Genomic DNA, 23,042 nt, shown 5'->3' with positions numbered 1-23,042 from the left:
GGTGTAGTTTCAGGCACTACGGATATCCTACAACAGCCCACCTTGGATGGCCAATTGCTACCATCTGTGCCCACTCACGACGATGTAACTAGAGAGGCCCCCACGTCACAACCTATGGCACCAATCCCATTGCCTCAAGTGGATGACCCCCCACAATTTTTTCTGGAAGCCGCTCCTTTAGTCCTGGTGTTGGCGAATGTCCCCGCTTTATCTCAGGAGCAAAAAGAATCTGCCCAAGGCCTTAAGGACAAAGCTTTATATTGGCTTACCAATAACATGCGCATGGCAGACCAGGGAGCTGATCAGTTAGCTGGGGAAATTGTCAGGGCAAGGAGGGTATCTTGGATTGGCAATAAGATTAAGAAATTCAATGGAGATTGTGTTATATTAAATTTTGCCAACGCAGAAGTACTCCCTAATATCCTAGCTAATATCCTCCCACCGCAACGTAGAACTGGATCTATAATTCCCCTTACCCTGAAATTCTTTTACACTGAGATTCAGATGGCGACTTCCTCCAATATTCCCAGGCTTAGAAGAAACGATAGAATTGCTCAATGGGGTGGGGAAACTAGATCCATATTCAACAACAACCATCCTCGCCCCATGAGTAGCCGAGGGCTAGGGCAACATAACTACCCATATGGGCCAACGGCCAGAACACCAGGGCCACTTTGGCCCAATATAAATAGGTGGGGACCACATACTCCATGTTATGACAACAGAGGCCAGGGCAATGGGCCTATGTTCAGGCAAGGGAATGAACATTTCTCAATGCGACCAAATACCCCCCAGCCTACGTGGAATCTAGCAGCAAACGGTTGGGGCCAGGTACCCAATCCATTTGACTGGGGAATGGGAATGGGAAACAGATATGGGGTTCTGTCTGGCCTAAACGACTGTGACTGACATACAGAGGTCACAAACCAGGGAATAGATATCACGGTCCAACAACTGGATGTGGCATCAGTTCCGGGCCCAGTAACTGAGACTTCCAGGGATTCCTGCAGGCTAATGAGTTGGAATATTGCGGGGTTAAATGGTAAACGAGAGGATAAATCTTGGTCAAGCTTTGTCCTAGGCCACCACATTATTGCCCTCCAGGAAACGTGGGATACTTCTGACAATCTATGGTGGGACGGGTTTATCAGTTTTACCAAAGCCGCTGTCCACAGTCGCATGGGGAGGGCCAAGGGTGGCCTTTTATTTCTGTTTTCTTTAGATTTAAAAGGTAGTTGCAGGCAGATCGACACTGACTCCCCCAACATCCTGGTGGTCGAAAGAGTGATCAAAAACACCAGAAGGACTATTTTTGTAAATTTTTATAATTCGGGGAACAGTGATTATAGAGGTCGTAATATTATTGATTTGGATAAGATTTTAAACACGGTCAGTCAAAATAAAACGCTTGACACAGATTATATTTTATTAGGTGATTTTAACATCCACCCGTGCAACTTAAATTGCAGGGGAAGTAGTCCTGACGGGGATGATGGGCCCGTGGGACCCCATTTTGAACATTCCACTGAGGGGGAGGAATTGGAGGACCTTCTTGCCAGTTTTGACCTTTATGAACCAGATGGTGATATTAGACAGTCAACTTTCACTGGTATCTCATATGGCACTATTATTGATTATATATTTGTATCCCTAAGCATTCTTACACGGGTTAATACATATCGCACCACACAATCTCACTTAAGCGACCATAACCCTGTTGAGTTAGAAGTGGCTTGGGGAGACAATATAGGACCTTCCCCGCTGAAAGTTACCACCCACCCATTAAAGACAACTGGCCAAGGAAGACGCATGAAATGGGCCAAGGTGGTCCCAGATAAATTTTATGCAGAAAATTTCTCAAAGATCAAGGGGCAGGTTGAGGTCTGCAAAAACCTTAGCGCGCAGGGCCAAGAAATTGTAGAGGCGTTTGAGGCCATATGTGTGCAGGTGTCACAGGACCTCTTGGCAAAAACTAAAAACGTAACCCCAGGAAACAAGCGCTGGTTTGATTCAGCATGTTCTAAAGCCCACAGATCATTACTGGCAGCTCTCAAAGGTATTCCTAGGGTAAATGATGAGATTACGAGACTCAGGAAAATCTATAAATTAGCAATAAAAAAACGAAAGGACACCATTAAACAAGAAGCTTGGGAAGACCTCCTTTCGGCAGCAGTGCTGAAGAACTGCAAAAAATTCTGGGAGATTATCAAACAGCCTCTCTTCTCAGATAATGATAATGATATCATGGACTGCGTTATTCCTGATGAAAAATGGTTATGCCACTTTAAAAATGTCTATGGGGACACTGCTGACGCAACCACAGGCGCCCCGTTGATAAGATCAGCCACCTGCCCCATTATCTTTAACCAAGAAGAGGTGGAGAAAGCCATTATGTCTACCACAAAGCACAAGGCTCCTGGTCCGGACGGTGTGCCTGCTGACTTCTTCATGTATTCCCCAAAATTGTGGGCCGAAGTCCTGACAAATGTGTTTAACGCAGTGAATGATAATCTTGTACCCGCATCATGGAACATCTCCACCATTGTCCCCATCTTTAAAAAAGGCCAACGGGATGACCCAGGCTGTTATAGGCCTATATCCCTTTTAGATTCTTCGGTAAAAATTTTAGGCAGAGTTCTTTTATCTAGGCTAAGGGAGAATGTTGAGGGTTGTGGTGGATTATCCGAAATCCAATATGGATTTAGGGAAAAAAAGGGCACTATTGAACAATGCATTAATTTACATCTGCTCATCTCCAAATATACTGTAGCTAAGGAGGGGTCCTTGTATCTTGCATTCATGGACCTCTCCTCCGCTTTCGACTTAGTCAATAGGACTAAGTTGTGGTCCATTCTGTTGGAGATTGGCATAGATGAAGCATTAGTTACCTTTATGTCCTCCCTGCACCAGGAACTCTTTTCGAGCGTACGCGTGACCAACGAGGGCAGGTGCACTGCTCTTTTTAGATCCCTAAGGGGGGTGCGGCAGGGCTGCATTTTGGCCCCCTTACTGTTCACCATCTATATCAATGGCCTGGGTGCGCACCTTGAGGGGCAGGATGCCGACGTCCCGCGTGTAGGAGCAACCAAGATACCGGCACTCCTATACGCCGATGACGCCGTGCTGATCGCCCGCACGGGAGTTGGCCTCCAGCGCCTATTGAACGCTTTTGGCACGTTTATGGACGATCTAGATCTCAGAATAAACGTAGCCAAGTCACACACTATGGTGGTGGGCACAGAGTGTCGCAGGAAGAGAACTAAAACATTCACCTGTAGGGGGGATTTGGTTAGTAGGGTATCCACATTTCCCTATTTAGGTATTTTGTTCGATCAGAAAGGGACATGGGGCCCACAGGTTAGAGCTAAGAGACTGGCCGTCACACGATCAGCCTCAGCAATATTGAGCTTTGCTGGTAGGCTAGGAGCCAGGCCTATGGAAGCCATCCTAAAAATTTATAATAGTAAATCTGTGGCCATTGCATTATATGGCTCAGCACTGTGGGGATACGCAAATGTGGAGCCTATACAGAGAGCGGAGAATGGATTCATCAGAGCCTTGCTCTCTGTACCTCAGTCCACTCCAACGTACTCCGTACATAAAGAAGTTGGTCTTCAATTTCTTTCAGATAAGTTGAGCCTGGCCCCTTTGATTCTCTGGCTAAAAATATGGATGAACGAAGAACTTCCATTAAACCATAAGATTCTGACCGACGTCTTGGCCCTAGATAAATCCAACAAAATTCCTTGGCTGGCCTATCTAGCAAATGTTTTCTCCGATCTAGGTCGCCCGGAGCTCTTTACTTCTCCGGAGTCCATCAGGATTCAAGACATTGATTTAGTAAGAAAGTCTTTTATGGGAAGGAAAGAGATGCACCGCGAAGAGAGTGCACTAGCAAAGCCGGCAGTGAGGGATCATTGCCTGCTGCTTACTTCACCTTCACTTGCACCTTACCTTGGTTATGTTACACATCCTTTCCACAGGTTTCTTTTAACTAAATTTAGATTTAATTTGTTGCACTACTATTTAGGTTCTTTTAACAGCTGGCAGAAACCAGAATTAGCTCCGCCCTGCTGCTGTGACCAGTTTTCAGCGCAGGACACAATGCATTTTGTTATGTTTTGTGGTTTGTATTTAGAGCCTAGGAAAAAATTCTTGTTACCAATTCTCAAGGAGGCCGGCTTCACACAGGTGAGACCGGCTCTGCTCTACTTACAACTATTACCTAACCCTCATATTACTTATTGCGTTGCTAAATTCTTGACAGCCGCCTCCAGGGCGAAAGCCCCCAGCCAAGAATAATTATTAATGTTAATTACATCCTTTTCTTAAATTGTTCTTTAAAATTTTTTAAAATTGTATTAGACTTTTGTATCATGTGCATTTTGATAAATTTTGTATGTAATGTATTTTACTGTTCGCTTCTTTGTATGGCTTTTAAAGAGCCGAATAAAGATATTTTGACTGACTGACTGACTAGTGCAATGCTGTCTATGCTGGTATGCAGAACGGAAGGCCCTCCACACTAGGCCACTTCAATAGCCCTTGACTTCACCTTCTCAGGATGTATGAATACCAGGGGAAGACGTCTTAACAAATCAGAGCTGAAGCGGAAGATAAGAACAGGATTAGTCTTCATGGACGTCAATTCACCAAAATGCCGGGGGTAGCATATACACACGCATGCCCACATACACACTTACTGTCTCCCACATAAACACACTCCAACATACATTTAAAATAATGTTTTGCTTACCTCAGCTGACATGGAGAATCATATCTCAGCTAACTTTACTTCATTTTTCATTACAGTCATAGTAAATAATGTAATATCCACTAATAGTGTAATATAAAATGTCAATAAAACAAGGAAAGTGGAGCCCCAACTGACGTTCACAAGGACGAGCTGCCCCTGCGTTCCTGTCACTGATTTTGCCACCTCTGGGGCCAGGGGTTTCAAAGGTAAACCCAGGGGTCGCAAGTGGCAAACCAGGGGTTGCAGCCTGCAATACCTAAATTATGTCCATAGTAGTATTTGAAAAGGACCGTGGAGTCATTAAAAACATGCCACCTCTGGAGTTTGTAAGCGGGAGACACCAATGGAAGGTTGCCACGCTTTACACCACTCCCCACTTTCTCTAACTTGACCACCTCGAAATGTATGGATGCCAAGGGAGGGTGCACAGACAGCATACCGAGTTTTAAATGACGGCATACACAAATATAAAGTTGAACATATCGTGATGCAGAATTATCGACAGCAAGAATATCGTGGTCAAGAATATCGACTTGGAGGTAAGAAATATCATTTTGAAAATATCGAAGTCATTAATATCGTTTACAAAAATATATTTGCTTAAAATAACGATGTTTTAATTAGTGTTATGTATTTTAGTATGTATTTTAAAAGTGTGTGAACTATTTTTTCGTACACGAATTGCTTTTGTTTTTTAATATGTGTTAAATTTTGAGTAGTTATTACTTTTATTTTAATTAGATTTTGCATTTTTTGGTTCTGTAGTGGGTTGTGGGTTTATCGGGGAATAGGGTGGGAAGTAATTTAATTATACTAAATAAATTTTTTTTTATTAGTATTTATTACATTTAGATTTTATAGTGTTAATTGTGTGAATTAATTTAGTATTAATTGGTTGTTAATTATTATTATTAATAATTGGTAATTATGTTAAGTGTGTCATTTGTTTAGGAGCGAGTTGTGGGTTTATTGGTGAATGGGGTGGGAAGTAATTTAATCCCAATGAATTTAGTAATATTTGTATTTATTAATATTTTTTGAATTTATATTTTATAGTTTTAATTGTGGGAATTAATTTATAAATGATTATTTATTAATTGCTTGTTAATTATCAGTAACAAATTAATTGGTAATGAATTATGTTAATTGTGTTACACTTTCTAGGAGCAGGTGGTCGGGTGTATAGGGGAATAGGGTGGAAAGCAATTTATTTATAATGAATTAATAATTATTTGTTAGTAATGCTAATTAAGTAATTGAAATGTAAATATGGCAATTTGTGTAATTAAGTTTTTATATGAGTTGTGGGGTTTATAGTGGTAAAGGGTGGGAAGTAATACATTTTTTTCATTAATTAATAAGTTGTTGTTAATTGATAGTCATTTATTAATGTTAAATCAGTTATGAAATTTGTGTAATGATTTTTAGGTGTGGGTTATGGTGTTTATTGGGGTAGAGGGTGGAAAGTTATTTATGTTTAATTAATTAATAATTAGTTGACCAATGATAATAATTCATCAATTCATAAATATTTATGGTAATTGTTTATTTTTATTTTGTGCGTGGGTTTCGGTTTATAGGGGTAAGGTTTGGGGAGTAAATACATTTTTATCTGTTTTTTTTAATTATTTATATTTCTTTAATTGATAATTCAAAAGATTACATTGATGTAATAATTAATATTTTAGATTAAAAATAATTTCTATTAAAAATAATTATTTTTAAATAAAAAAAATCTTTCTAGGTATTTGTTAGATCTTTTTAGCATTATAATATGTTTTTATCTTTTGTAAATTGTTTATATTTTTATATATGTTTTCTTTTTTGTTTTTTAAAATCTTTTGTGTTATCTTTGATATTTTGTTTGTTTTTAGTTTTGAACTGATTCCAATGGGAATAGTAATTGTTACACCTCCGCTATACAACACTTTCCCTACTGTTGCACTCACTGGAGTGGGAATAGTAATTTTTACCCCTCCGCTATCCAATACTTTCCCTACTGTTGCACTCACTTCAGTGGGAATTGAAATTTTTACCTCTCTGCTATACAACTCTTTCCCTACTGTTGCACTCACTGGAGTGGGAATATTAAGTTTTACCCCTCCGCTATCCAACACTTCCCTACTGTTGCACTCACTGGAGTGGGATTAGTAATTTTTACCCCTCCGCTATCCAACACTTTCCCTACTGTTGCACTCACTGAAGTGGGAATAGTAATTTTTACCCCACGGCTATCCAACACTTTCCCTACTGTTGCACTCACTGGAGTGGAGATACTAATTTTTACCCCTCAGCTATCCAACACTTTCCCTACTGTTGCACTCACTGGAGTGTGAATTGTAGTTTTTACCCCTCCGCTATCCAACACTTTCCATACCATTGCACTCACTGGAGTGGGAATATTAAGTTTTACCCCTCCGCTATCCAACATTTTCCCTACTGTTTCACTCACTGGAGTGTGAATAGTAAGATTTACCCCTACGCCATCTAACACTTTCCCTACTGTTGCACTCACTGGAGTGGGAATAGTAATTTTCACCCCTCCGCTATCCAACACTTGCACTACTTTTGCACTCAATGGAGTACAACATTTAAGTTTAATGTCTATTAAATATTTTAATGTTTTAATTTATAATATGTTTTTTTTCATTAGATTTTATGTTATAGGTGTATGTATAAATATATATTTATTTGTACATTTTTATATATTTATAACATTTTAAAATACATTTAAATTAATAGTTTATTATTTGTTTATTAGAAAATATATATATATATATATATTATATTTTATATTTGTGTTTGAATTTTTTGTAAATTAAAATGTTCCTATATTTGTTAAAATGTATATTCAATCCACACAATTTGTTTAAAGTTACTTTGATTATTTAATATATTTAACATTATATTTATCATATATAAAAAAATCAATATTTTGTACATCAATATTTTCCCCCCGATATTTTTATACTTACCATTATGAATATAGGATGTCGACATTTTTTACATCGATATTTATTATTCGATAATTGTCTATGGGGATATTTTGGGCGTCAATATTCCATAAGTGAACCCAAGGGAGGTCTTACTAGCAGTAGCGGCCCCTGGAGGGAGTTCCGTGGGGTGGTGAGGCAGGCGGGGAGGGGCAGGGTGGGGAGGTAGTAAACTTCGGCTCACGGCCGACCAGAGTAATGTAAAGAAAGAAAGAAATAAAACGGTTTTCATTGCGGGCACTGAAACGCAAAATGCGTTTCAGTCCGCAAAATGAAATTCTTTTTTTACATTTCTTTCTTTACATTACTCTGGTCGGCGGTGAGCCAGAGTTTACTACCCCCCACCCTGCCCCTCCCCCACCCTACCTCACCACCCTGCGGAACTCCCTCCACAGGTTGCTACTGCTTATTAGCAGCCCAGAGCTAAAAGTAACTGGAGGAACAATCTTTGGAAAGTGCAATGGCTCATTAAAATTATGCAAATATGCATAAAGTAGTGAATGCTGTGACAGACAGGAAACCTTAGTCCCAGGAGTCACATTCACAATGTGTCACAAGCATATTGTTAATTGGGAAGTGCATTGTTTGGTTTCTTAGATCGTTGTCTGTTTGTTGCACTATCTCCAACTTGCACAAGTATGAAGTAAGCAGTTGTATTTTGCCACCTTACCTTCAGCACATGCTTACCAGGTGTCTTTGGAAGGTACTAACTAGTCCATGCATTGCTGCAGCATAAATGATTGCATACATTTTATGAATACCATTGCGCGTCGCAAATGAGAAGGAATGCCCCGTGGCCTCATCTTTCCACTTTGACTTTTGAAGTATTGCAATGTCTGCACTGAGAGTCATAATAGCAATTACAAATCATAAAGCACTTGGGAGCTTTGCGAATTGAAACTTTGCGAACGCAAAGACTTTTGTGCACGAGGCCCACAATAATTTTGATGTCTATCGCTGGAGTAGGTGGAGATAGGTCAAAAATAGGTGGAGATGTAGAAAATAATTGTTGCTGAAGAGATTAGACAGCTCTATGCTGTTTCTGAATCATTTGACTCCCACTATATTGTATGCATTAGATAACATGGCAATAATAGTGTGAGAAGTTGGCCTGGTATATGATGCTCACTAGTTCTAGTGATCACCTTGTACCATGCCAAGCAACCCTTATGATGATTGGTTGTAAGTCAACCTTATAGACCAGCTATCCTAGTAGCGTGGACAAAGCAGTCTTAGGCTAAACTCTGTAAAGGCATGTGAAGCAAGCTGTTTTACCATACACAATCGCCTTGAATACCAAATGAAAGGACACCACACAGATATATATTGAAAATATATATATATTTATTTACTACAAAATCCCCTATACTCTTTATGAGCACAGAAGCAAATGCGTTAAAACAAAACACAGTTTAAATATACAAAAGTTGCACAATATGGATGAGCCCTAGGGGCCACCTAAACCATATACTAAAATAGTGGTATAAGAACCACCTAGCTGAAAGGAAGTAGGCCTAGGGCCTTGGGAATAGCTGGAGCTGTTTGGGACTAACAGTGAAGAAGTCGGGAAAGGCCCGTGGGACTCGGGTGCAGTGCGGAAAGTGCACGCATATACCAATGTAAAGTCAATGGTGCGTAAAAGTTACAAAGTTAGTGTTTAAGGAACCTTCCGGCTGACCTAGAAGGACAAAACTTTAGACCTAGGCACTAGAGGTGTTTACCAGTGTAGGAACACCGGCGTTGCTGAGTTACCTCACCCACAGGAAGCGGGTGCACAGGTGCGAAGTAGTGTCGGGTTTCGTCACGCAGGTCGATGGTGCTTGGAGCTGAAGATGCTGCAGGCGTCGAGACGAGAAGAGTTCCGGTGGATCCAAGGGTGGATCTGAAGTGGTGAAGACCTGAAAGCAGAGGGGACAATGTTCAAAGTTACTAGCCAGTGACTACCGTGGAACCAGGATGGAACCAGGTGATGTCGGGTGCAAACAGGCAATGAGGTGCAGGTTGTCTCCTCAGCCACGTGGACACGAAGAGGTAGAGGATGTCCAGGAGTCGATCACAAGCTGTCCCACAAAGGCTCTAGCTGATGGCGGTGTCAGCAACTTGATTGGAGCAAACAGGCCTTGGCTAATTGAAGCCACGCAGGAAGTGGGAAAAGCTTATTACTCGGACCAGCAAGGTCAGAGTGGGTGCTCCTTTTTACAGGAGCGAGGGCAAGTCTGGAGCAACCAGACCTGCAGTGTAAATCATAGGTTTCCTTGCCAAGATGGCCGCTGACCACGTGGCAAGTGGCCGGGATGGTGCGTCGAGTGGCACGATGCAAAAGGGCCCCACGCAGATCATGGAGATGTTGGGGGGCTGATCTTCGGTGCAAGGGCTGCTCGGTTGTGGGGCTTCTCAAACCCCAAAGCACAGCGTCAAAAATGCCTCGGGTGCTGCGCAGTCAGCTTCTCGGGGGTCTTTCAAGATGTCCGGTCCCACATCTCTCGGTGCCTCCACGGGTCCCTTCTTTGCAGGGACTGTGGATCAGACTGTGAGAAGTCTGGGAGCCTGGGTCTCATCAGGCTCTGGGCTCGGGCTCCGGCAGGAGGCGGCGGCAAAGCAGACGTCGAGTTGCTGGATGGTGCCTGTGTTCACAGGGTGGCCACTCCTAGGCCACAAGGGAGATGCTCTTCAGTCTTCTGTGCAGCAGAATGTCGAAGTCCAGTCGTCTTCTTAGTTTCAAGTTGATTCAGGATGATCTGAGGGGCTATGGCACTGCTCCCACTCTTATTCCCAATCTGAGGGGTGGATCACCTGCTAGGTCCCTCCTCTGGGTGGGACCAGGAAGGGGGCGGTTACACCCCCTTTCCTTTGTCCAGCTCCATGCCAGGACTGGGGCTGGAAAGCTCCAGCACCGTTTGGACTGGCTTATGCACGAGGACACCTTATGTGCCCCGGGCATGTCTGATTCTATTCAGCCCTGTCCTACCCAATACACAAAATCCTGTCTGGGGTGGTGCTCGCACCTCCCAAGGCAGGAAACCCTTTGTCCAAGCCTCCCTTGCTGAAAGGACTCCCAGCAGCAGGAGGTCAGACTTGTGTCTGTGGTGGCAGCATCCATTTTGTGATGCTGAGGCTCGAGTTTAACTTTAACCGGGGTTCAGGTTATGTACATGTCGTGTCCCTCTATAAGGGTGGAATGCTATCCCCGTCACCAGAACTGTCGAGGGGATAGTATTCCAAATCGTATGACACCTTACTCGACATGTTTTGATAAAGCCAAACCAAAGTTAGCATATAACCGCGAGGATTATAATGCACTTAAGAGTATATGGTATGGCTGTTACAGGGGCCTATAAGGTGAACCAGTTCCAATTGTGTATGCACCTAAGGTACATGGAGTCCATTTTAAGGAGAGACCAATTAGCCTGGGGCCCTGAATAGCAGGATCCCAGGCCAACTATGTCAAAAACCAGCTAAACACCAGGCAAAAAGTTTGGGGGTAACCATATTCAGATATCCACCTTCCTACACATAGTACATCTATTACATCGAACTAACCACTACCTGGCTACTTAGGGTAAGTAGGTGTAGAAGGATAAAATCACCTTAAAAAAGTAGTGCTTGGTAATGGAGCAGAGGTCCTACTATCATAGATTGCCTGCAATTCAACAGTGACACGCCTGCTTCGAGCGTGTCTATTTTATACCTCAAGAATAACATGAGGTTTTCAATCAATCAATCCTTAAATTTTCACTAATTTTCAATATATAAAAGCTCAAGCAATGCAGAATATCAAGCAAATATATTACAATAAAATCATGCAATGCTGATTTTAAAACTATTAAAAAACATTTCATTAGTCGAATTACATTATATTAATCAAATCGCATGTATACTAAAATGATTATACAAAGGTAGCTATAATCCCCTTTCACCCCTCTATACATCTCTGATAATTATAAAACACAGCCTTCCCATTTCTTCATCTTAAAGCTTGGGCTCACATATCTTGGTAGAAGCGTCTACATTTCGATACTGGACACATAAAGGATGCAAGAGCATAACATACATATGGATCTTCTAACTGTTGAATAAAAGCTAGGGCAGGGTGATAATACCTAAAATTATACTTCGTAAAAGAGATACAATGAAATAATTTCTTTGTGGGCCATAAAACTATCAAAATAATAAAAGATGTAAGTTGGATTTTGCCACCCTCCGATCACATGGGCAACGGGTAACTCCTTCCTAGAATATACGTTTGTTAGAAAACCAAACAGAAGTGGAATATAATTTAGACGAAATCTTGTCAATATGTATCTATGCTGGGAGTCCTGTACAAAAATAAGATAAGCCTGGGTCCCATATTCAAGAGAGGCAGTGTATGGTACCTTGATACGGTATAAAGATAGAATATAGACAGGAAATATCGACTAGCATAAATATCGTGGTAAGAATATCGAATGTTAAAAATATCGTAGTAGTAAATATCGTTGTAAAAAATATCGTTTTGTGAGAATGACAAAAATATCGATGAACAGAATATCGTTGATAAACAATATTGTTGTATATAATATCGACACAAAAATATAAGGTGTTATAAAAGTTATAAAAAAATATGTATTATGTTTTTAAAAAACTTAGAAAACTCCTACTAGTAATAATATGTGTATAAAAATATTTTCTAAAAAAGAATAGTAAAAATTCTAGTAGCGGGTTATTGGTATTATAGGGGATAAGGGTGGGTAGTAATTTAAAATTTGGTTTTTAAAAAATTTATAAAATATAAAGAAATTAGAAAATCATTAAGAAATCCAACATTTAATTTGAAATTTCGCATTGTTCACGAAATTAAATTTATAAATATATTTTAAAATTTCAAATTAAAATTTTAGGAGCGGGATTTTGGTATTATAGGGGATTAGGGTGGGTAGTAATTTAAAAATGTATATTTTAAAAATTGTATAAAAAATTAATAAAATAGAAAATTAATATGAATTCGAAAATTTACATCGAAATTTCGATTTGTTTACGAAATTAAAATTATTATTTTAATTTAAAATTTAAAATTAAAATTTTAGGAGTGGGTTTGTGATATTATAAGGGATTAGGGTGGGTAGTAAATTAAAAATCTAGTGTTAAGAAATTGTCAAAAATATTAATAAAATAGAGAAATTTTAGGAAATCAAAATTTAACATCGAAATTTAAAATTTTACACGAAATTTATTTTTTAATATTAATAAAAATTATTAAAATAATATTGAAGAAGCGGGTTTTTGGTATTATAGGGGAATAGGGTCTAAAAAATAATGTATATAGAAAAATGTATATGGTTTACTATCCTGCACATTCCCTGACTTATGTTGGATTGGAGTTGGAATAGTAATTTATTATGGTTTACTATCCAGCACTTTCCCTGAGTTATGTTATGTTTGGAGTTAGTATAGTAATTTATTATGGTTTACTATCCAGCACTTTCCCTGACTTATGTTGGATTGGAGTTGGAATAGTAATTTATTATGGTTTACTATCCAGCACTTTCCCTGAGTTATGTTATGTTTGGAGTTAGAATAGTAATTTATTATGGTTTACTATCCAGCACTTGCCTTGACTTATGTTATGTTTGGAGTTAGAATAGTAATTTATTATGGTTTACTATCCAGCACTTTCCATGACTTATGTTGGATTGGAGTTAGAATAGTAATTTATTATGGTTTACTATCCTGCATTTTCCCTGAGTTCACATCGGAGTGTATGATAGTATCTGTAAATGTAAATTTTCTTACCCTATATTATGTTTTTTTATATAAATAAGTAATAGGAAAACTAAATAATTATATATGTGAATAGTTTTGTAAAGTAAAATAGTAAAAAAAGTGAATAAAATAAAAGAATAGTGCATATCTAGTTGGTAATAATAAGACGATATTTTTTGTATCTTTCTATAAGCAGAGAGGTCGTCGATGTTAGTGTAGTCGATATATATGTGTAAGGTAATGTTATTTAAAATAAAGTCGATAATGTAGTAGTCGATATTTATGTTGTCGATATTAGTGTGAACGATATTAGGGTTGTCGATAATAAAAAATCGATATTTGTGTGAATCCTTGTTTAAGTATAGGATGACGATATTAATGTTAGCAATATTTTAGTGACAATATTTATTTCTGACGATATTTATGTTAACGATATTCCATCATGGAACCCCTTGATACTGTGGGCCTCATTTATGAAAAGTGACGCATCGCTGCATGAAAATAGCGATGCGTCACTTTTCACTGCGCCCTCCTTGCGAGACCAATGATGCGTCATCGGAATCGACCCCTATGTGGTCGATACCGAATAATAGGCCTTGTGGGCTCCTGGTTAGCCAACGCTCTCCTCTTTCTACCATACATGAAGTTCAGACAGAAAGACTAATAACATTTGAAGAGTTTCCAATACAAAGTAATGGAATATCCAACGATGAAATGGAACTCCTTCCTCTGGAAACAGAACTTCAAACTACAAATAAAAGACAAATATAAATTCGGCCAACCACCGAATTCTACATCAATATGCCTCAACAAGAGACACCTGCGAGTTCAACAAAACCTACTGAGCTACCATAAATAGATCGAACTGCATCTGGCTACTTCATCGATTTTGAAGCCTTCTTTCTTGATCCCAGTGAACCTGAGACAATGCCAGCTCCAGTTTCCTGAGGGCAACAAATTCATGAATTGTACACTTTTCTAGAAAAGACTTACTTAGTATCACCTTGGCTCCAGCTCTGGATCATAACTCTAATATTGTTTTTTCTGTTCTGGATTGGCCTAGTAACTGTCTTTTGCTTACTTGTGAATGGAAAATATCTCCCAGAAATATCTGCAGTATTCAATGTGAACTAGGTCCTGAAACCTCATACATCATCTCATTGTGAACTTGTTTTCTGTGAACATAACAGCTGATCCAAATCCTGATGGTATAGTTTGGGACAAGTTTGATTAAGATGTATATGGCCCTACTGAACTTTTGAAAATACCACATTTATTTAAAATTTCTCTAAATGATATCATTACCTCCTGTACATTTTCTGATGATAGGGATTTTGAAACTGTAAATAATATATAGTCTGATCTAGAAGAATCTGCTGCATTTTCAAACAATGAAATGTTAAAGGACACATCTGATTTCAATAATATGTACTTACCATCATTATGGTAATCACTTTTTACACAAATCCATTATCCCACTAAATGTTTTCACATATCACCAATGGGAACATTGCCCGACACCACCAAAAGGTAGTACGAAAACATTTGCACAAAAATGTTCACATTTTTCAGGATTTAACACTTCTGATCCCACGTCATATTACTTTAAGGTTGCACCCACAACTGCACAGAAAAATATGCTGACTAACACCAAACAAATGTATTCTGCATCCTTTATTGCCCAACTGTCTGAACAGGGTTTCGACTTGTGGAAGGACACTATAGACACAAAATGAGTCTGGGGATCTAAAGAATGGCACGCTCAGGGAACAGAAGCACTATTTAGAGCGTGCCTCATTCCTCAACAAATAGTATTTCTGAACAAAACTGTGCCACAGACTTCCTGTCTTGGACTAGCCAAGAACAAGGATTTGAACACACCTATGCCATCATTAGGATGTCCTAGGCCATCCTCACGGTGGAAGGGACCACCCGCCAAAAGGGCGGGGGTCCCGTGGGGGTTATTAGGATGCGTCCGCCACAATGGCGGGCGCATCCCGTATTCTTAACTTTGCGGCGGGCGGCGCTTTCAGCACTGCCCGCCGTAATGGCAAAAATACATGTTGTGCATTTCAAAGCACAACGTGACAGGCACCGCGCGGGGCCTGCCGCATTGTTCTTTGAAAGGCAGGGGGGTAACATAGGTACCCCCCATGTGAACCCCCCACCCCCCGCAGTCCATGGGGGCCCGCAACGAGCCCTAAAGCAGACTCCGCATTCCTTTCCGTGGCGGCAATGCTGCAACGGAAAGGCATTGAAAAATGCACATACTAATATGGCTGGCAGTGTCTTTCAGACACCGCCACCATATAGAACCCTTTTCTGCCCGGTCGACATGTCGACTGGGCGGAAAAGCGGCGGACGGTCTTTTCATCCGCCGCGGACCCCCTGTTGTGAATGTATCTAGGACCCTAATTAAATATTCCTGATTCATGCCCTTATGCCGTTATGATAAATCATGTCCTAATGAAGGCATAAGAATCTTACCCATATTCAGTCATAGCCCACACAGCCCAAATACGGCAAGGCTACTTCCTTAGATTCCTAGAGAGAACAACGAGTTCTTTCGACACACCAAACCTTCAGCAAACTGGGAATTCCCCATGTCTTTGTTTTGATTTGTCATTGAACTCCTGCGAGCACTAAAGGAACAGTCAGTACTTAGTGACATCTTTTATTGACGTCTTATGTCCAAGCTTGCGTCAAACACAGCACCTTCCAGGTATAAATATACCAATACTTGCCTTAAGCAAGACACGGTGGTGAGGAGCAGAGCGGCTATCTACTTATCCGAAGCCCAGCTGATGCGAGAGCCGAAGGAAGCCGCCCCCTCCCCTTTGACACACTGGAGAAGCTGCCTTTTCTCACGCAGAGAAATCCAGCTCAGGTGTTTCCAGTCATCCTTGCGGGTTACTGGGAGACCGAGTCCTGAGAAACGAGATACAAGACCTCCTTCATTCTATAACCAAGGTACGGAGCTGATTCAAACCTTAGAGAGAATTCTTGATTCAGATTCTTGGCAAAAAAACCAGCTTAACTTAACACTGCAACTTACTTACTCCTTCCCACGTATTAGGCTTAGGTCACGTACACCGGGGTAGGCGTATCTTAGAAGCACCAGTTGAGTTCGTTATTCAATGTTTTTATGTATGTAAATAATTTATCCGTTTTAAAGTATCATATGGCTAAGGAACCATATCAATGCTTTTACAGTATTATTTTATGATACTCCTTTTACTGTACGCACTTTACTTCATAATAAGTATTGCAATTGTGGCAATTCATTTCTCTTGCATGAGAAAGAAGACTGCTCAATAAAATAACACCTTTTATTGAAAACGCCCGTCTCTCTATTTCTCTGCACCCTGGTGAAATTAAGCATGCACGATTGACTGAGTGAAATAGCTGTCTATTGTTTTCACACGACTCTGGAGATATACTCCTTATTCTGGGGGAGCAAAGTTGTCATGTTATATGGTTGTCAGAAGCTAATCCCTTCTTGTCTAAATCAGGGAAGTTAACCCCTCCCAATTAATTCGAGAAAGTTTCTAGTGACCTCTGAGCTAGCAGGCAAAACTAATTAAGTCTAACATAGTCAGTAGAGACCTAGATGACCTCAGTCCTACGTCTACACTGCTGTTTATGTTATTCCAATGCGCAGAGCCTATTGGGAATATAGGAACTACACTACATGGCGCCCAACGTTTGGTAAGGCGATAATCTAACGCCAGATACTAGAGTAACTCAGTTGTGCTTTTCACACAGACCCCTTTCTCTCGGAAAAACTCCAATAGACGTCTGGAGTGGGTGAAAGGTTAATATCCGCCAAAACGTAGTAGGATGAGAATCCTATGTATTAGTTTACGGTATAGTCAACGTTGAAGGATACAGTGTTCCAAAATATTGTGCACCTAATCTTTGTTTCCTTGAAACTTGATCTGCAACAAAAGACTTTCTGTCAGTGAAAATGTCAGACACTGAGGATGAAAGGGAAAGAGTTAGACTAGCAGCTCAACTCTTAGCGGAGGACACGGTCATCCAAAATGCAGACCCTGATGCAATACTCATCCCGGTCAATATAAGAAAAACCATAACTATAAAACTTATAGAAAATGGGGTATCACTGAGAGGTGGTACAGTTGTATTTGTGGTAGGGGCGCATGAGTATCGGCAGACAGAGGTATTCTATTCCTGGATAACTTTTCCAGCAGCACATACTGTGACACGTGAGTTCCACTATTATAAAATAGCGGAATCTCCAGAGGAATAATCTCCTTTCGAGGAAATTGAAATTCCACTAACATACCAAGAGCACCTGCTCTTATTTAATGGCGCCCTAAAACATCAAAATCACATAACCAGGCTCGGTCCACTAGGTAGACCAGGAGCCACGTGGCCGGTTCCAGCCAGCTACACACCACACCCAGACATTAAAACAATGTCAAACGAAGAACTCTTAGTTAAAATAAAAGAATTAACAAAAGCATAAAGAGATTTAGTTCAAATTACACTTGACGGTACAACCTACTGAGTAAAACCCCAACTTATTGAAAATCCTGAAAAAACCTTTATTAAAAACAACCTCAATTCTCAAAAGAAGAAATGGGAGGGTAATAAACAAACTACTCCCAGAGAAAAACAATTTCGGTCCATAGGAAGGTCTTCCCAACGGAGAAATAAATCTCCAGGAGGAGGGGACAAGTCTCCCCAAAGGTAGCCCTTTAAAAAAAGATATAACCTTAGAGATAGGGATAAAATAAGAAAACCTAACAGATATCAAGATATTGATACACGTCCCTCTCGATCTTTTCAGACTTCCTCACAGAAATCGGAAAGAAGAGGACGGTCAGAACACAAGGACGAGCACGTCAAGCCCAAAGACAAAGAACCTGCTCATCATAGTAAAAAACACTATTTCCCAGAAAGAAGGTAGCAAGTGTTAAAATTAAACATGCCGAGAATCCTGAGGACACAACTGAAAAACGGAGAACGGGCACAGGCAATTCTAGACAGCGCAGCAGAAGTGACCATAGCTCGCAAGATCCTGATGAATCTTCTGGAGACAGTGGACACGAATGAATACATTCAGGTGGAAACTGCAGACACGCGAGTTAGCGTGCCCCATAAACTATATGAAATAACATTACGTATAGAGGGAGATAAAACTAGGAAAATAAAAGGTCTCTTTTGAGAGACTCTTCCTAAAGGCTATGATATCCTGTTAGCTGAAAAAGACTGGCCACCAGAGTTTGCCAGGGAGTGCCCCCATGGCGAAGAAATGATTATGCCTGCCTTCTCCATTCATATCCCAATTCATAAAAAATACACATTTGCAAGAAAATGGGCAGTGCCCAAGCTCCTGCTTTATATAAAAATCATGTAGGATGGGATGAGGATTCTCCTCACCACAAAATCCAGTTAAAAAATTAACCTACTGAACACAGGCAGTACCAAGTTAAACAAGAAGCTAAAAAGCAAGTCAGGGAGATCTTAGATCAACTTGAATATCAAGGGATGATTGAAACATGCACCTCACAAATGAACAATCCTTTGTTTCCTGTCTCCAAGCCAGACGATTTACATCGTCTAGTTTTGGACTACAGACATTTAAACTCCCGCTGTAAAACTTTTGCAGTCCAAAACTCTCACAGTGCAGCACTAATGAATAACATTGTGCGCAAAAATATAAAACTACATTAGATATCTCTAATGGATTCTTCTGTCAAAACATTGCATCTGAAAGCAGGTATTTGACCGCTTTCTCGATAATGGGGTCACAAAAAAAATTTTGCCGACTCCCACAGGGATTCAAGAATAGCCCAGGATAATTCTCAGCAAGGGTAACAGAATTACTACAAATGTATGATGATGAGTCATTATCCTATGTCGATGACATCTATCTTACAGACGATGACCTGGAGACTCACTTGAAAAGAGTGAACACCATAATAATTGGGTTCGCATCGGAAGGTTACAAATTCAACTTTAAAAAGTCAAGAATAGCCCATCTAACTGTCCTATTTTTAGGATATGAATTATCAAGTGAAGGCAAAAGCCTAGCAGACAATTTCTTAGAGAAATGTGCAGTACTCCAAGCACCTAAAACGCTGAAGAATTTACAATCAATACTAGGTTTCCTGAATTTCGGAAGATTATGCATTCTAAATTATGCAGAGAGGGTTAAACATCTCTACTAATTAATAAAACCTGATTTCAAACCAAATAATTGGACTCAAAAACACACAGAAATTTTGAGATCATTACAGACAGACATGTTAACTAAAACAAAACTGCAAACACGCGCAAACAAACGCAATCTGGTAATCCGAGTCATCCCAAGAAGATGCGGATTCACATACCTGACCTCTAATGAGGGAGAAACGGTACCAATAGCTTACCAATCACATTTGTATACTCAAGCTGAAATGAAATTCAGTTCTACAGAAAAAATTCTGACAGCGGTTCAAACTGCTGTAGCAAGAGAAAGAGCCCTAGCCCAAGGCAAGAGAATAACTGTTTTTACATCAGAATCAGCCATCGAGGCATTAACAAGCCCATGCAATCTAAATGCTGTGGCATTAGATCCTAAATGGATACAATGGGAAAATTCTCTTGTTACAGAAAACGTGAAACGCTATTTTGATCCGAAAATGAAAAAACTAGTAAATCTGGAATACGAATATGAATATCCTCTGCCAATCGAAATTCTGCCTCTCGAACAATACACCTGTGTAATCTACACAGACAGATTTGCACAACATTTTGTTGTGGAAAAGCAAATTTACAACAACGCGTGCGAGATTGTTAAAGGTCGTTGGCACTTAGGTAAATTCAGACCAATGGTCACTAAAACCGAATCATTCAGAAACTGTACAGCTCAGCGAGCTGAAATAAGATCTCTAAAGATGGCGCTTGAAAATGCCGATCGCGAATTCCCCACACTGATAGTGTGCGATTCATATTACTGCATCCAATCTTACAATAAGAACATGCAGACTTGGATTCAAAACAGTTACAGAGATGACACAGGTGCCACAATAGCAATAAAGCATAAAAAGCTTTGGGAACAAGTAGTTCTTTTACAGAAAGAACTACAAAAGACTCACGTGATACATGTACTGAGTCATCGACGTGATGGCGTTCACGTTGCAGGGAATTCATTGGCTGATAGAGCCACAGCGGTAGCTGGTCAACCGGCTTCCGTAGCCACTAAAAAGCGTTCAGAAAAACAAATAGATGGAGAAACCATGCTGGCAGTTAAAGCCTCATTAAAAGGCGACTATGCTGCATTACCTCTCAACTATCCACTCAATAAAACATACATAATTGATGTGAACTCCGTTCCGTTTGCTCGAATCCCTGGAGTGGGGGATAGAGTAATTCCAAACACAAACCAGAGAATCTTCTTGATACAAAAAGCACACATGGGATTGGGTCTGAGGCACTAAGAGATCCTGAAATCTCTGATAGAATTGCAATCACAATACTGGTGGCAGGGGATGAGCGTAGAAATTTACAATTTTGCAATGTATTGTGAGGACTGCAACAGAGATCGCAGTTATGAACCGGACCAGGCACCAGCCCAGACACCACTCTTAGACAGCATCATGGCTATCTATGTGCAGACGTCCGACCGGAAAAATGCGGTCCCATAATTATTAAGACTTGATTCACTAAAGATGTGGCCCCAGCGCTCGGCTGATGGCAGAACTGTTATAAAAGATTTGCGAGTCTTTATCAGCACATACGCAATTGGCATGCTACATTCTGACCAGGGTCCTGCGTTTAGCTCTTGAGCTTACAAAGAGGCCATGAGCAGCATGGGCATTGCAATGCGGTACTCTTCTCGCTTCCATCCTGAGGGAAATGCGGTTGTGGAAAGAAAAAACCGTGGCATAAAGCAATCTATAACAGCGAGGGTATTAGGTTCGGGTGAAGGGTGGGTCAAACATCTAACAAGTGTCCAAAGTAGTCTTAACAATCTGCCAAGAAATTCTATAAAGGGTTTCACTCCATACGAACTATTGTTCGGCACTAGAATGAAAATCCAGGATTTAGATTGTCAAACTTCAGTGGTGGAAGAAAAAACCTTTGATATCAAAGATCATTTGGCTGTTTTACAGGACTTGAATGAAACAAGAAAAAGTCTAAGTAATATAAAGTCTAAGCCAACAACCACCTGACCCAGCAAGACCTGTCTGGATTCCAAAGATTGGGGATCTGGTCAGAGAAAAGATCGTGGTGAAGAAGGAATTTGGGCCTTCTTACAGAAAAGCAGTACCTGTCTTAGCTGTCAGCGGAACAAGATCAGTAGTACTACCGCCACTTGCTGGTAAAAAGGAGAACAGAGTTGTTTCCATCGACCTGGTGAAACCACAATCATGTGGCCAATAATAAGCAGTAGGCCCAGTGGACTCCCAAGAAGTAGCAGAAGGCCAAATCTTGCTACAATCCAAGAGGTTCAAACTGAAAGACTAATCACTTTCGATAAACCATCAGTGAATAAAAAAGGACTATGCAACAAAGCCATGGAACTTGTGCCTCTTGAAACCCAAATTGCAACAGGTTATGAAGAAACACCAGTCTAGAACAATGTAGCCTCGGACTATACAAATGTAACAAGAGAAAATGCAAAGATCAAAGGAAATCCGGAAGCAATCCCACCAATTGACAGAACTGCATCTGGCTACTTTATCAAGTTTGATGACACTTAGGGGACACTTACCAGGACCGGAGGGGGGAGGCGAGGAAGCCCCCACTGCAGCCGCCACCGCCAGGAGTCATTTTCTGCTGTGCATAGCGCCGCCGCCCCGGGACTCCATCTCCCGGCAGCCTCAGCGGCGGCGCTGCTCTGACACCTCACGAGAGAGCCAGGAGGCGCCTTTAAACTGTGCTCTGCTCGGCGGAGCGGGGGGACACTTACCAGGACCGGAGGGGGGAGGCGAGGAAGCCCCCACTGCAGCCGCCACCGCCAGGAGTCATTTTCTGCTGTGCATAGCGCCGCCGCCCCGGGACTCCATCTCCCATCAGCCTCAGCAGCGGCGCTGCTCTGACACCTCACGAGAGCGCCAGGAGGTGCCTTTAAACTGCGCTCTGCTCGGCAGAGCGGGGGGACACTTACCAGGACCAGAGGGGGGAGGCGAGGAAGCCCCCACTGCAGCCGCCACCACCAGGAGTCATTTTCTGCTGTGCATAGCGCCGCCGCCCCGGGACTCCATCTCCCGTCAGCCTCAGCAGCGGCGCTGCTCTGACACCTCACGAGAGCGCCAGGAGGTGCCTTTAAACTGCGCTCTACTCGGCGGAGCGGGGGGACACTTACCAGGACCAGAGGGGGGAAGCGAGGAAGCCCCCACTGCAGCCGCCACCGCCAGGAGTCATTTTCTGCTGTGCATAGCGCCGCCGCCCCGGGACTCCATCTCCCGGCAGCCTCAGCGGCAGCGCTGCTCTGACACCTCACCTGAGCGCCAGGAGGCGCCTTTAAACTGCGCTCTGCTCGGCGGAGCGGGACGCCGTGCGAAGCCCGGGCAAAGGGCGGGCCCTCTACAGCCCTCAGA

Source organism: Lissotriton vulgaris, chromosome 9 (assembly GCF_964263255.1).
Source record: "Lissotriton vulgaris chromosome 9, aLisVul1.2, whole genome shotgun sequence".
In the NCBI taxonomy this organism is placed as follows: Eukaryota; Metazoa; Chordata; class Amphibia; order Caudata; family Salamandridae; genus Lissotriton; species Lissotriton vulgaris.
Note: the sequence above shows the minus strand (reverse complement) of the source record.